The sequence below is a fragment of the Bactrocera latifrons genome, unplaced genomic scaffold (genome assembly GCF_001853355.1).
Source record: "Bactrocera latifrons isolate USDA-ARS-PBARC rearing strain unplaced genomic scaffold, ASM185335v1 scaffold_539, whole genome shotgun sequence".
Classification (NCBI taxonomy): domain Eukaryota; kingdom Metazoa; phylum Arthropoda; class Insecta; order Diptera; family Tephritidae; genus Bactrocera; species Bactrocera latifrons.
The window spans coordinates 44,582-55,704 of record NW_017537200.1 but is presented as its reverse complement, the minus strand read 5'-3'; the positions used below and the strand labels follow the sequence as shown (position 1 = coordinate 55,704).

The 11,123-nt window shown below is 35.5% G+C and overlaps 1 protein-coding gene and 1 pseudogene across 2 annotated transcripts in view; one reads left to right on the top strand and one right to left on the bottom strand.

Annotated features, from left to right (window-relative positions):
- The window catches only part of LOC108974192 (protein phosphatase 1 regulatory subunit 14B), a gene marked incomplete in the record, with an annotated part of 44,888 nt that overhangs the window by 9,757 nt on the left and 24,008 nt on the right, over nucleotides 1–11,123 (bottom strand).
- Nucleotides 3,749–4,368, top strand: LOC108974189 (annotated as a pseudogene).

The window sequence follows — 11,123 nt, the reverse complement described above, 5'->3', positions numbered from 1 at the left end:
TATAATACTCTCTTTAGCAACTTTGTTGCGAGAGTATAAAAAGGAGATCGCAGAAGCAGAATAATTATTTTTTGAAAACACCTTCAAATTCGACTAACTCTGCAAAAATAAATTCGAAAAGTGGTTTCACTGCCAGTGTTTCCCACTGTGAAAAAAGTAATAAAAAGTTCTGAGCATCTGTGCTTAAAAAAATAAAAAAAAACCTCGAAATGCAGCGTTCACATGTATTAGAGAATTGAATGGAAATCAATCGTATTTTCGGATGATTCCGTATCCTTGGACTACTTGAAAAGCTTTTATAATAGCCTTCCGAACATAATTTTTTCAATTATCCTAAATAAATTACTAAATACTAAAAGAATAAGTTTGTGAAACCTTAATATATTATTTACACTTGTATGGTTATTCTAAATAAATTATTGTATTGAGACTACTGTAAGATTCAAGTAACACTTTTAAATTTGTGCACATTTCTTTAGTTATTCATTAAAACACGGTATATACAAGTATACAAAAATATGAAAGGCATATTCACAACAGTTGTTCAAAATAGATCCGCCTTTAAAAGCATACTTAAACGGAGCTTCTCTGACGTATAAATGAAGTATGGATATAAACGGATATATATATCATACACTTATACTCGTATAATCAAGTTGAATAAATTTCCACGAAACGATTTGCCAATACGAAAAATAAGTCAACTCTTTTCAATAGAGCTGGCCAACATTTTTAGATACGTAGCCACACGACAAAAACATCAATAATAAGAAAGAAAGTGTTACATTCGTGTGTAACCGAACATTTTATTTTTTTATTTTATTAAAGCTTACATAATAAACAAATTATTAAATAAACTAAAGTACGCAGCGCTAGCATCAAAGGCTTTCGGCTAACGAACATTTTATACTCTTGCAACTTGCAAGGATCAAAGACGCCTTCTGGTGTTGGCAAAACTTTATATTAAACTATTAAGAAAGAGTTAGGGAGAAAAGTTAGGGTGCAACCAAACCTTAGGGTTTTCAACGACAACCAGAGGATCGGAATATATATATATATAATTTCTATATATATGTATATATATATACCACAATATATAACTCACTGACGGACATATTCATATTTATTCTACAGTATTTGGGAGTTGGGGTAGACCAGGTTTTATCTATCTTTGCTACTTTTGCCACATGCTGCAAACTAAGCGACTCGAACTTTTTTTTGTACTGAGAAACCTGGGTACCAAGTTTCATCAACATATATGTACAAACCCTATATCTATCTCGTTTAGCTTTATGTGATACGTACAACCGTTAAGTGAACAAAACTATAAAACTCTGTAGCAACTGATTGCATGCGTATAATTATTGGCTGCAGAGAAATGGAAGGGCTATACTTCCGAACTTATTTTCAAGTCAGCCTATCCCCTTTATCCTCTTTATACATGGTATAAAGTCAGAAGTTTGAAACTCTTTCAGGTATTTGGGGTTAAGGCAAATATTCACGCGATTCAACTCAATTTTGACATCCGCCTTTATTGAGGCTTTGGGGTTCACATTTGAGATATCTGGGGGCTTGAATAGTTATGACCGGTTAGAATCGGTCGAACAAGTCCTGAGGTATGTAGTTTCTCCAAAATGTGGGCGGTGCCACGCTCATCGTCCAATTTCGACTCCGGCTTTTATAAAGCCCTCTCATACCATCTAGGGAATAAAATTGAATGGTCCGACGTATTCAGTTATGGAATAACGCGCTTTTAGTAGTTTTTAACAGTACCGTAATACATTGGAACAAAAAAGGCTCCGGAAATTGTAGTTAAATCCCCCGGTAAATGATATTTACAAAAAAGTATTTAGATAAGTTGGTAGGAGTGTCTTTAAATACTATGTTAAATATCTGTCAACCAGTTTGTTTACAGCAACTGCTTAAGTCGGTACACCTCAGTAGTGCGTTGAGATTTTTACAATGGATAAAAATATCGAACAAAGAGTTTGTGTCAACTTTGTATTTCTAACCAAATTTCGTGTGCGGAATCGTTGTGGATGTTAGAAAAGCGGTGATTCAGTTTTATCAAAAACAGAAGCCTAAGAGTAGTACAAAACTTTTAAAGACGGTCGAGAGATCGTTGAAGACATACCTCGTTCTGGACAATCTTCGACCTCTTAAACGAAGGAATATACACTCAGTCCTTTTTTTACGCGATCTCTTTTTACGCTATTTCACTTTAACGCGGTTATTTTTGCAGCGCAAATTCCTTTTTTTACGCGAATTTCTTACTTTAACGCGATTGCATTTTTTCGTTTTTTGCTTGTTTACATATTTTTACGCGTAATAATTTTTGAATATGTCGGCGCACCCTAGAAGTGTGTGGATATTGGTATGCGTGTGTGGGTGTGTGGGTATACAGTTTCGGGAATTTCATTAAAAGACTAAGTTCCTCATTATTGCATCAGCCGTTGATTGTGTTGTGATTGGTTGTTTGCGAGTCGTCTCTTCAAGAAGGCCCGTTTTAGCGAGGCGACAGCGTGGCGTCGCTATTGTCGAGTGTGGATCGGTGGTAAGCACAAAAGGAAGAAAACGATGTAGAGTCAGTCTTGTTTAGGATGTCTACCGAAAAGCATGTATTCCAACAAATATAATACGGGGAAGTCCCAACAAAAAACTTTTACTCTATGTGTATCAATTATTGCAAATCTAGTTATAATGTATTTAGTTAGCGGCCGGTGCAGTTGTTTTGGTAAGACTTTAAAATATATCTATAATTTTGTAATAAAAATAATAAAAAATATTAATAAGGAATTTCAATTTTTGCTAGCTTTACAATGGAAGCTAATTCAGGAAAAAATAAAAAACGCAAAGGCATTTCTTTAGAAACAAAAATAAATGTGGGAAAGAGGCTTGGACTCAGTGAATCTACAGTGCGCACAATAAAAAAAAAATGAAAATGCATTAGAAAATCTGTAGTTTCCGGAAAAAATGTAAATGCGAAGAAAACTTCATACTCAAGAAATGTTTTTATTGAAGAAATGGAAAACCTATTAACAATTTGGATTGAGGATCTCAACCAGAAACGAATCCCAGTTGATACTACAACAATAAAACAAAAAGCTCTACGTATTTTTACTCGATTAACATCGAACCAGGAAAACAAAAACGAATTTTCAGCTAGTGGTGGATAGTTTTCGAAGACATAATTTTCATAATTTAAAAACTAAGGATGAAATTTCTTCAGCTGATAGTAAAGCTGCGCAGGACTATCCACCAAAGTTTTAAAAATTATCCAAGAAGGTGGTTACACGCCAGACCAAGTTTTCAATGCGAACGAAAGCGGCCTATTTTGGAAGAGGTTACCAAAACGAACATATGTGTCTAAGACCCAAAAATCAATTGGTGGCTTCAAAGCTGCAAAGGACCGTGTAACGTTTTTATTATGTAGCAATGCTTCTGGTGACCGCATGATTAAACCGCTGTTAGTAAACAAAAGTCTCAGGCCGCGAGCACTAAAGGGCAATGATTTAAAACATTTACGTGTTCACTGGATGGCCAATAAAAAAGCTGGCTAACTAGAAATATATTCCAAGAATGGTTTGCTAAATGCTTTGTACCAGAAGTTAAAAGTTATTTGGAGAAGAAAAAACAGCCCTTTAAAGCTCTTTTAATAATTGACAATGYACCAGGCCATCCGTTGATTGAACATCCTAATGTAAATATCATTTTCCTCCCACCGAATACTACATCAATTATCCAACCGATGGATCAAGGCATTATTGCGACTTTTAAAATGTACTACTTCAAAAAAATTTTTCAGTGCATTATGGAAAACCTGGAGGAAAATCCTGAACTGGACTTCACCGATGCTTGTAAAAAATTTTCTATCAAGGATTGCATCTTGTACGCGTCAAAAGCAATTTCTGAAATAAGGCAACATACGTTAAACGCATGCTGGAAATCTCTTTGGCCAGAATATGTTAAAAGTGGTATGTCCGTAACAAGCAATTCAACTAATTGTACAGATATCATTGATTTAGCACGTTCCGCGGGAGGAGAAATTCTTGCAGGTATGACGAGAGAGATATTGACGAGATTCTTCTAGACCGAGAGCTCGGTGATGACGATTTGATTGAAATAGCTACGGAAGTAATCGAATCGGAAAATGGTAGCGACAAAGAGATAGACGAGCATCCGATTAAAGTAGAGACGATTAAGCAAGGTCTTATACTTGCAGCAGAATTGGAAAATTATTTTGTAGCAAATGATACTGATGCTGAACATGCTCGAAGTTTTCAAAAAGAATTGAATCTCTGCATGTTAAGATATAAAGAACTACATCGGAAATTATTGGGTCCAAAAAGAAGCATTCAAACAAAATGAACTGAATTTATGGTGCAAACTCAGTCGGAGATGCTAAGTCAATCAGAACATCAATCCATAGTTCTCGTCATTCTAGTGATATCCGTGCCGGCCATCAAAATAAGCGGTTAAGAATAATTTCCACTACGGATAATAACAGTGATTAAACAGAATTCAACAGTTTTTTCAATAAATCTACCTATTTTCTATTTTCTTCTCTTTTATACATATATGGTTTTTGTTTTGTATTTTTTATTTTGTTATGAATGAATAAATCATAAGTCTGAAGTTTGAAACTTTTTGTATTGTTTTTGAATATTTTTTTGCGCGTATATTTTGTTATACAGGATATTTTTTATATTCGGAACCAATTCGTCAGTTAATATTGGAAAACTAACCATTTTTACGAGATTTTTTTTTACGCGATTAGTGGCAGAACCAATAATCGCGTAAAAACATGACTGAGTGTATTAAAAAATTGAAGGATATGGCGCTTAAAAATCGTCAGGCAAATATTAGAGGGATGGCAAGAGCTCCTCATCTCTCAAGAGTCCGTTCAAATAATTTTTTTGGATATTTTGAGTATAAATTGCGTTCTCGCTCGACGTCTCTCAAAAAAATGTACGATGGTGACCAAATTTATAGCCAAAAACGCAATGATCAACCACCGTATGTAACAGATATGAATCCATATTTTTTTTTCTTGTTCCCCAAATTAAACTGAATTGAAGGAGCTGAAGGCGATTGCAAATAGTGCTTATGAAAAGTGTTTCTAGGATTGAAAAAATCAGTGACATAAGTGATTACATCTGGTGGGGATTACATTTAAAGCGACAAAATAAATATTGATGAATAGTTAAATATTTTGCGTTTTATCTACAATTTCCGGGTACTTTTTTGTCATAATGTATGAAAAGTAGGCGGGGTTATTATCCGATTACATTCATTTTAAGTGATACAAATAATCGTTTAGTAAACAACACTATTGTACTCTGTAGTAACATGTTGTAAGAGTATAAAAATTACACTATTACACCAGAATAAAAAAAAAAAACTGCGGCTCAGAACCAGCGTTGCCGATCGGTCCGAAATTGGTCGTTTCTTCGCTTGTAATAGTTTTCTTCATCAAATTAAAGAAAAGAGGAGTTAATAGGCAAGTAAATACTTCAGTTTTACTTTTAATAATATTTAATATTACAATTTTAAATGTTTTTTTTACATTTAATAATATAGTACTTAAAACTTCCGCAGTAAACGACATGTCAATTAATAACATGACAATGGTGTTGTTGTTGTAACGGCTATTTTTTCCCTGCTTAGATGGTAAGGTTGGTTGCCATCGAAGTCACCCATCGGTAGTTTCAAGAAACGTGCAGAATGAAGTTCCGCCAGGTCACTCTGGAATATCGGGAGAACTCAAGCCCTTCGTCTGCTATGTTATTTTTACAAAATTCTCCTAGCTTGGAGAGATGTGCATTGTGTTATTTGATCAGAAGCATGCAGACCTCTCTATATAGGTAACAGTTCCAACAACATTTCTTTGTCCTTTTCTCAGGAGCTGCTGATTATTGACTTGAGTATTTTGTTGTGCCCGTAAACGCGGTCATATATGGAGTTAAGCTCCTTCAAATTCGGTCAAATGTAAAGCAAAACATCCTAGGTTTGTTAGTAGCTGGAATTATAACGCCATCGACTTTTATAATAAGATTCAGTCTTCAGTCCTCTGTCCATTTCGTTAATATGGTCGCTAATGCATTTAATGGGGGATGGTGTTTGGCTCGTTGCAAAGAAAAAGCGAGAAAGATCGGTGAAATAGCTGTTTACTTGCGAACACATGCCATCGATTCCACTGTATGACGTCAATATCGTACAATGATCTGTATATGAGCTATGGGAAATCCCCTGTGGTGGTTAGGGAAGTCTCGAAATACGAAAGTTAAACTGTTATGGAGAAAGGCCATAACGCTACGGAATATCTTATTTAATTCTTATTAACTTAAAATGTAGACCTCGAAACAGTATGAATGATTGAAGACCACTCAGATATTTCTTCACAATGTTTTGTAGTGATTAAAGTTCGCCTGCCCTTTAAAATGAAATTTTCGTAGGAAGTTCTTTAGAATATTCCCTTGACTTGAAGGAAAGGAAGGGTGTGCATGTAGCCATAATTAATTGACCTCTAAGTTGACCAATGTTTTAATGATTAGAAAAATTGGCAGTTTTGCAACAGATTTGGGAGGCATTTCGGTAAATAAAGACTTTCTCAAGTTGTAACACAGCTCAGAACTATGTGTATATATATTTCTACTAAATTAATAAATTCGATCAAATGTCAGCCAGGAATAATGTTAGTTTGTTTCCGCGCAAGTCAATTTGCTTGTTGTGATTTTCATTTTACATATTGTTTTCACAAAACTGCTGTAATTAAAAATGAAAGAGAGAATTACAAATTTTACAATTTATGAAATGTTGTCCGGTTATCACATATAATTTAATACTACCAAACTAGTGTCTGTGTCCGGTCATTGTAACGTACTCATGACCGGTTATAGAAATTAGTTTTGTAATAAAATAATAATCAGAAAGTTCTGCCCATGAAATTTGTGTTATTGTAATTTTTGATCCGGAAAGTTTCCAGTTATAAGGACTGTCTGTAACGGTAAATTTCCCTATACATATGTGTATCTATGTACTCTTGTATATACGCTGTATGTATATAGCAACAAGTAAACTTTTTTTTATTTTGCAGATTGACAAAAATGGATAACTGGGACATTGAAACAAGAATTTGGATTGTCCGCCGCTATCACGCACTGGAGTCCATAGTTTCGGTTCAAAGAGAGTATAGTTCGCTGCTGTAGCTGCTGCCATACAAAACAATCCACGTGTTTCGACAAGAAGCTTATCTGCTCAAATGGGTGTAAGCAGATATTCACATGCACAAAGATTTGGACTTATTCCCATATAAAATTCAAATGGCCAACAAACTGAACGCTGCAGACTTGCCGATTCGCTTGGAATTTTGCCAGAAGATACTTCAAATGGTGGAAGAGGATGAAAACATGTTGAACTGTCTTTTCATGTCTGACGAGGCACATTTCGATTTAAATGGCAACATAAACAAACAAAATTTTCGAATATGGAGTGCTTCCAACCCACAGATACTCCATGAGACGGAATTGCATCCACTTCGTGTCACAGTGTGGTGTGCAGTTTCATCACGCTGCATTGTCGGGCCCTACTTCTTCGAAGAAAACGGTCACACTTTTACGGTTACTGGAGACCGTTACTTGAGCATGTTGAGAGAGTTTTTCTATCCAGAAAAATGAATTCCATACACTGAACAAAAAGTTATTTGAGTTTCTTAATGTAGCAAAATTCATCAGTCATCCTGTATAGCACATATCGTGAAATTTTGCCAATAAACACGTGTACCAAGTGTGACTTATTGCAAGATTGTCACGGAGCACACATTTAACCAAAGTTGGCATTTCAGCACTTTGTCACTATTACAAACCATAAATAGCGGATTGAATGAGTACCTTTAATATTTCCTATATATTTACCAAAAGAAGCGGTAGTCAAACAGAAGTTCGAAAATATTTATACTTGCTATATGGGCAAGTATTTGGGAAGTATTCGCCCGATTTTATCGCCAAGGCAGAAGGACTGCTATAACAAAAATAAATATTCTCCCTAAATTTCAAACCTAGATTTCATAGATTATGTATTCTCTGGGGCTCACATATTTGGTGTGTGGGTTCTTAAAAAGTTATAGTCCGATTTTAGCATTCTTGGGTGGATAAGTTAATTGAGGATTGATTTGAATACTGTTAAGTAAGACATCAGATGAAATTTAAACCTTTTTATAGGGGTAGCAGGCGGTTGTTATGACTTTTTATGTGTATTTGGTTAATTTTTACTCAAGTTGGCGCTTTCAAAGATGGATGCACGCACAGATAGACTCGGATTTGAACTCGTCTTCTACCTTCTATCTATCTTGAATACTTCTATTTTGTAATGCAAAAATTCGAAACTATATCGAAACACTGACATGCTTGTTTGCTTGTTTCTGGCCCTCTAAAAGCCTTAATGTTCATGTATATAGTGCCGGAACAAATCTTTGTAAAAATGTTACTTACATAAATTAATAAAAATAAAAACGGTGCATAACGAGTATGTGTACTTTTATGAATGTTGTTGACCTTCTACTAATGAGATTCGGAGAACATCCTTTCTTGATAAAAAGCAGCTCTTCGGCAAAAAATTGGTACAGTAGAGTAATATACTCAATACCCAATTTTTCGAGCTTACAGTTTACTTGATGCTGTAAGTCGGCCAATATGTGAAATATCTTAATAAAACTAAGTGAACGTAGAATATTGTATATACTATATGTAGTTTAATGCTGAAAATATGTCGATTCAGTCCACGAAATATTCCAGCTTCATATATGTATAACATATAATGATTATTTTTCTTATAAGCTAATGAAAGTCTGTCAGTTAATTAATTCCTGATTTCCACGAATAATGAAAATTACATCCACTTGCAACCTTATTGTGAAATTTTCGTTTATCCTCTGAATAAACACTGGTTGAAAACTAAGTTTTTGCATACAAATTGGGTCATTTACTTTTTCGAATGATTTACTAGTCAGTGATCAAATTGAAAGGTGAATTTTTTCCATTTCATCCCCTTTAAATTAATACCTTCCCGCGCCAATACACGTATGCCAACGAATTTTCCAGTCATCATAGTACAGTAAAACCCTCAGACGTGAGAGCCATCAGGGCCTTTTTCGATTGAGCTTTTTTATCCTCAATTGAGTCAAAACGGTATCCTCGGAGTAGTCATGTGAATTAGCTGAATAGCCAGAATGAAGGTAAGTCAGGCGAGTGCGGTGGTAGCGGCACGGTACTAGTTGAAGAATTCACTTTTAGAGCCTCACAAAACGATGTATATCTCAAATACTAATAAATATTTTGACATGAAATTTGGCATAGATACTAATAGTACAAATTAAATTTCACCATTCAATTATGACAGTGTATATAACCCCGTGTTATCTCTAAAATCCATTGGCAAGTGGTTCACAAATTCAATAAGGTTTGAGTGTAAATTTCCTTTCAAAATTTAGTTGTTTTGTGACAGTAGCTTCCAGGAGTATTGTTGATATCTTCGCAATTCTTCTTCATTGCTGTAGACACCGCTTACGAGGTTAATGTCGATTTTACAACAGCGTGCCACTCGTTCTTCCTTTTCGCTATTTAGCTCTAATTGGAGATTCTTAGTGTAGTCCTCTTCATCTGCTTCCCTCAGTGGGAACCGCGTAGAATATTTTCAGAGCTGGAGTGTTTTCATCCATTCGAACGAAATGAACGTCAGCCTAACCGCTGCATCTTAATTCACTGAACTATGTCAATGTCGTCATATATCTCGTTCCATCGACTGCGATATTCGCCTTTGTCAATGCGCAATGGACTATTAATGTTGCGCAAATTAAAACTCGTAACGCCGACTCATCAGATGTTGTCATCATCCTTGCCTCTGTCCTATATAACAGGACGGGGATGATGAGTGGCTTGTTGAGGTTGGTCTTTGTTTGTCGAGAGAGAACTTTAGTCTTAATTGTCTACTCAGTTCGAAGTAGCACCTGCTCGTTATTTTTCCATATTGAAGGGAATATACCTTGTTTAAGGGAAGAATCATATACACATAATATATACAAACTCGAAACTCGCATATTTTTGACCGAAATCTAATTGAGATGGTTGTTTGTATCTGTAAAACTACAGTTGAAATCCGGATGACTGTCTGCCCGTAACTGACAAAATAAGTACATCAGAGACATTAAATTTCATTACCGATATGACAAGAAGAATTTTATAATAGTCAGAACCAATTCAGCAATATATAGTTCATAACATTATTTTTATATCGGCATATTATACGGTGAAAATTGACGATATCAGAATACAACCACGCCAACGTTTGATATACAGCAATTTGTAATATAGCAACGTCAGAGGAATGTCTCGTACGAAATTAATATTTTATGTCTCTGGCGTATTTAGTTAATTTTTTATCGCGCTTTTAGTAATTTTAACAGTGGGTTTATCATTCGAGTTTTCCATTTTCACACCGTCGCTAGCACTTCATACAATATTTGTGCTATGTACAATTGGTTATTTTAACTTTAGTGGCTTAGGCGATATGTGCATTAAAATTATTAGAAAGCAAAAATGTTTGCCCACAAAGCGTAGCCGCTATCTTTTAATTCGCTGAACAATGTCAATGTCGTCATCTCATATAGCTCATCGTTCCATCGAATGCGATATTCGCCGTGGCCAACGCGTAAAAACGATATCAATATCATCGGCATACGCCAGCAGCTGTACACTCTTGTAGAAAATGGTACCTTCTTTATTTAGTTCTACAGCTCGAATTATTTTCTCCAGAAGCAGGTTGAAGAAGTCGCACGATAGGGAGTCACCTTGTCTGAAGCCTCGTTTGGTATCGAACGGCTCGGAGAGGTCCTTCCCGATTCTGACGGAGTTTTTAGTGTTGCTGAACGTCAGTTTACACAGCCGTATAAGTTTTGCGAGCATACCAAATTCAGACATCGCGGTATAATGGCAGCTCCTTTTCGTGCTGTCGAAAGCAGCTTTGAAATCGACGAAGAGGTGGTGTGTGTTGATTCTCATTTCACAGGTCTTTTCCAAGATTTGGCGCATGGTGGATATCTGGTCGGTTGTTGACTTTCCAGGTCTAAA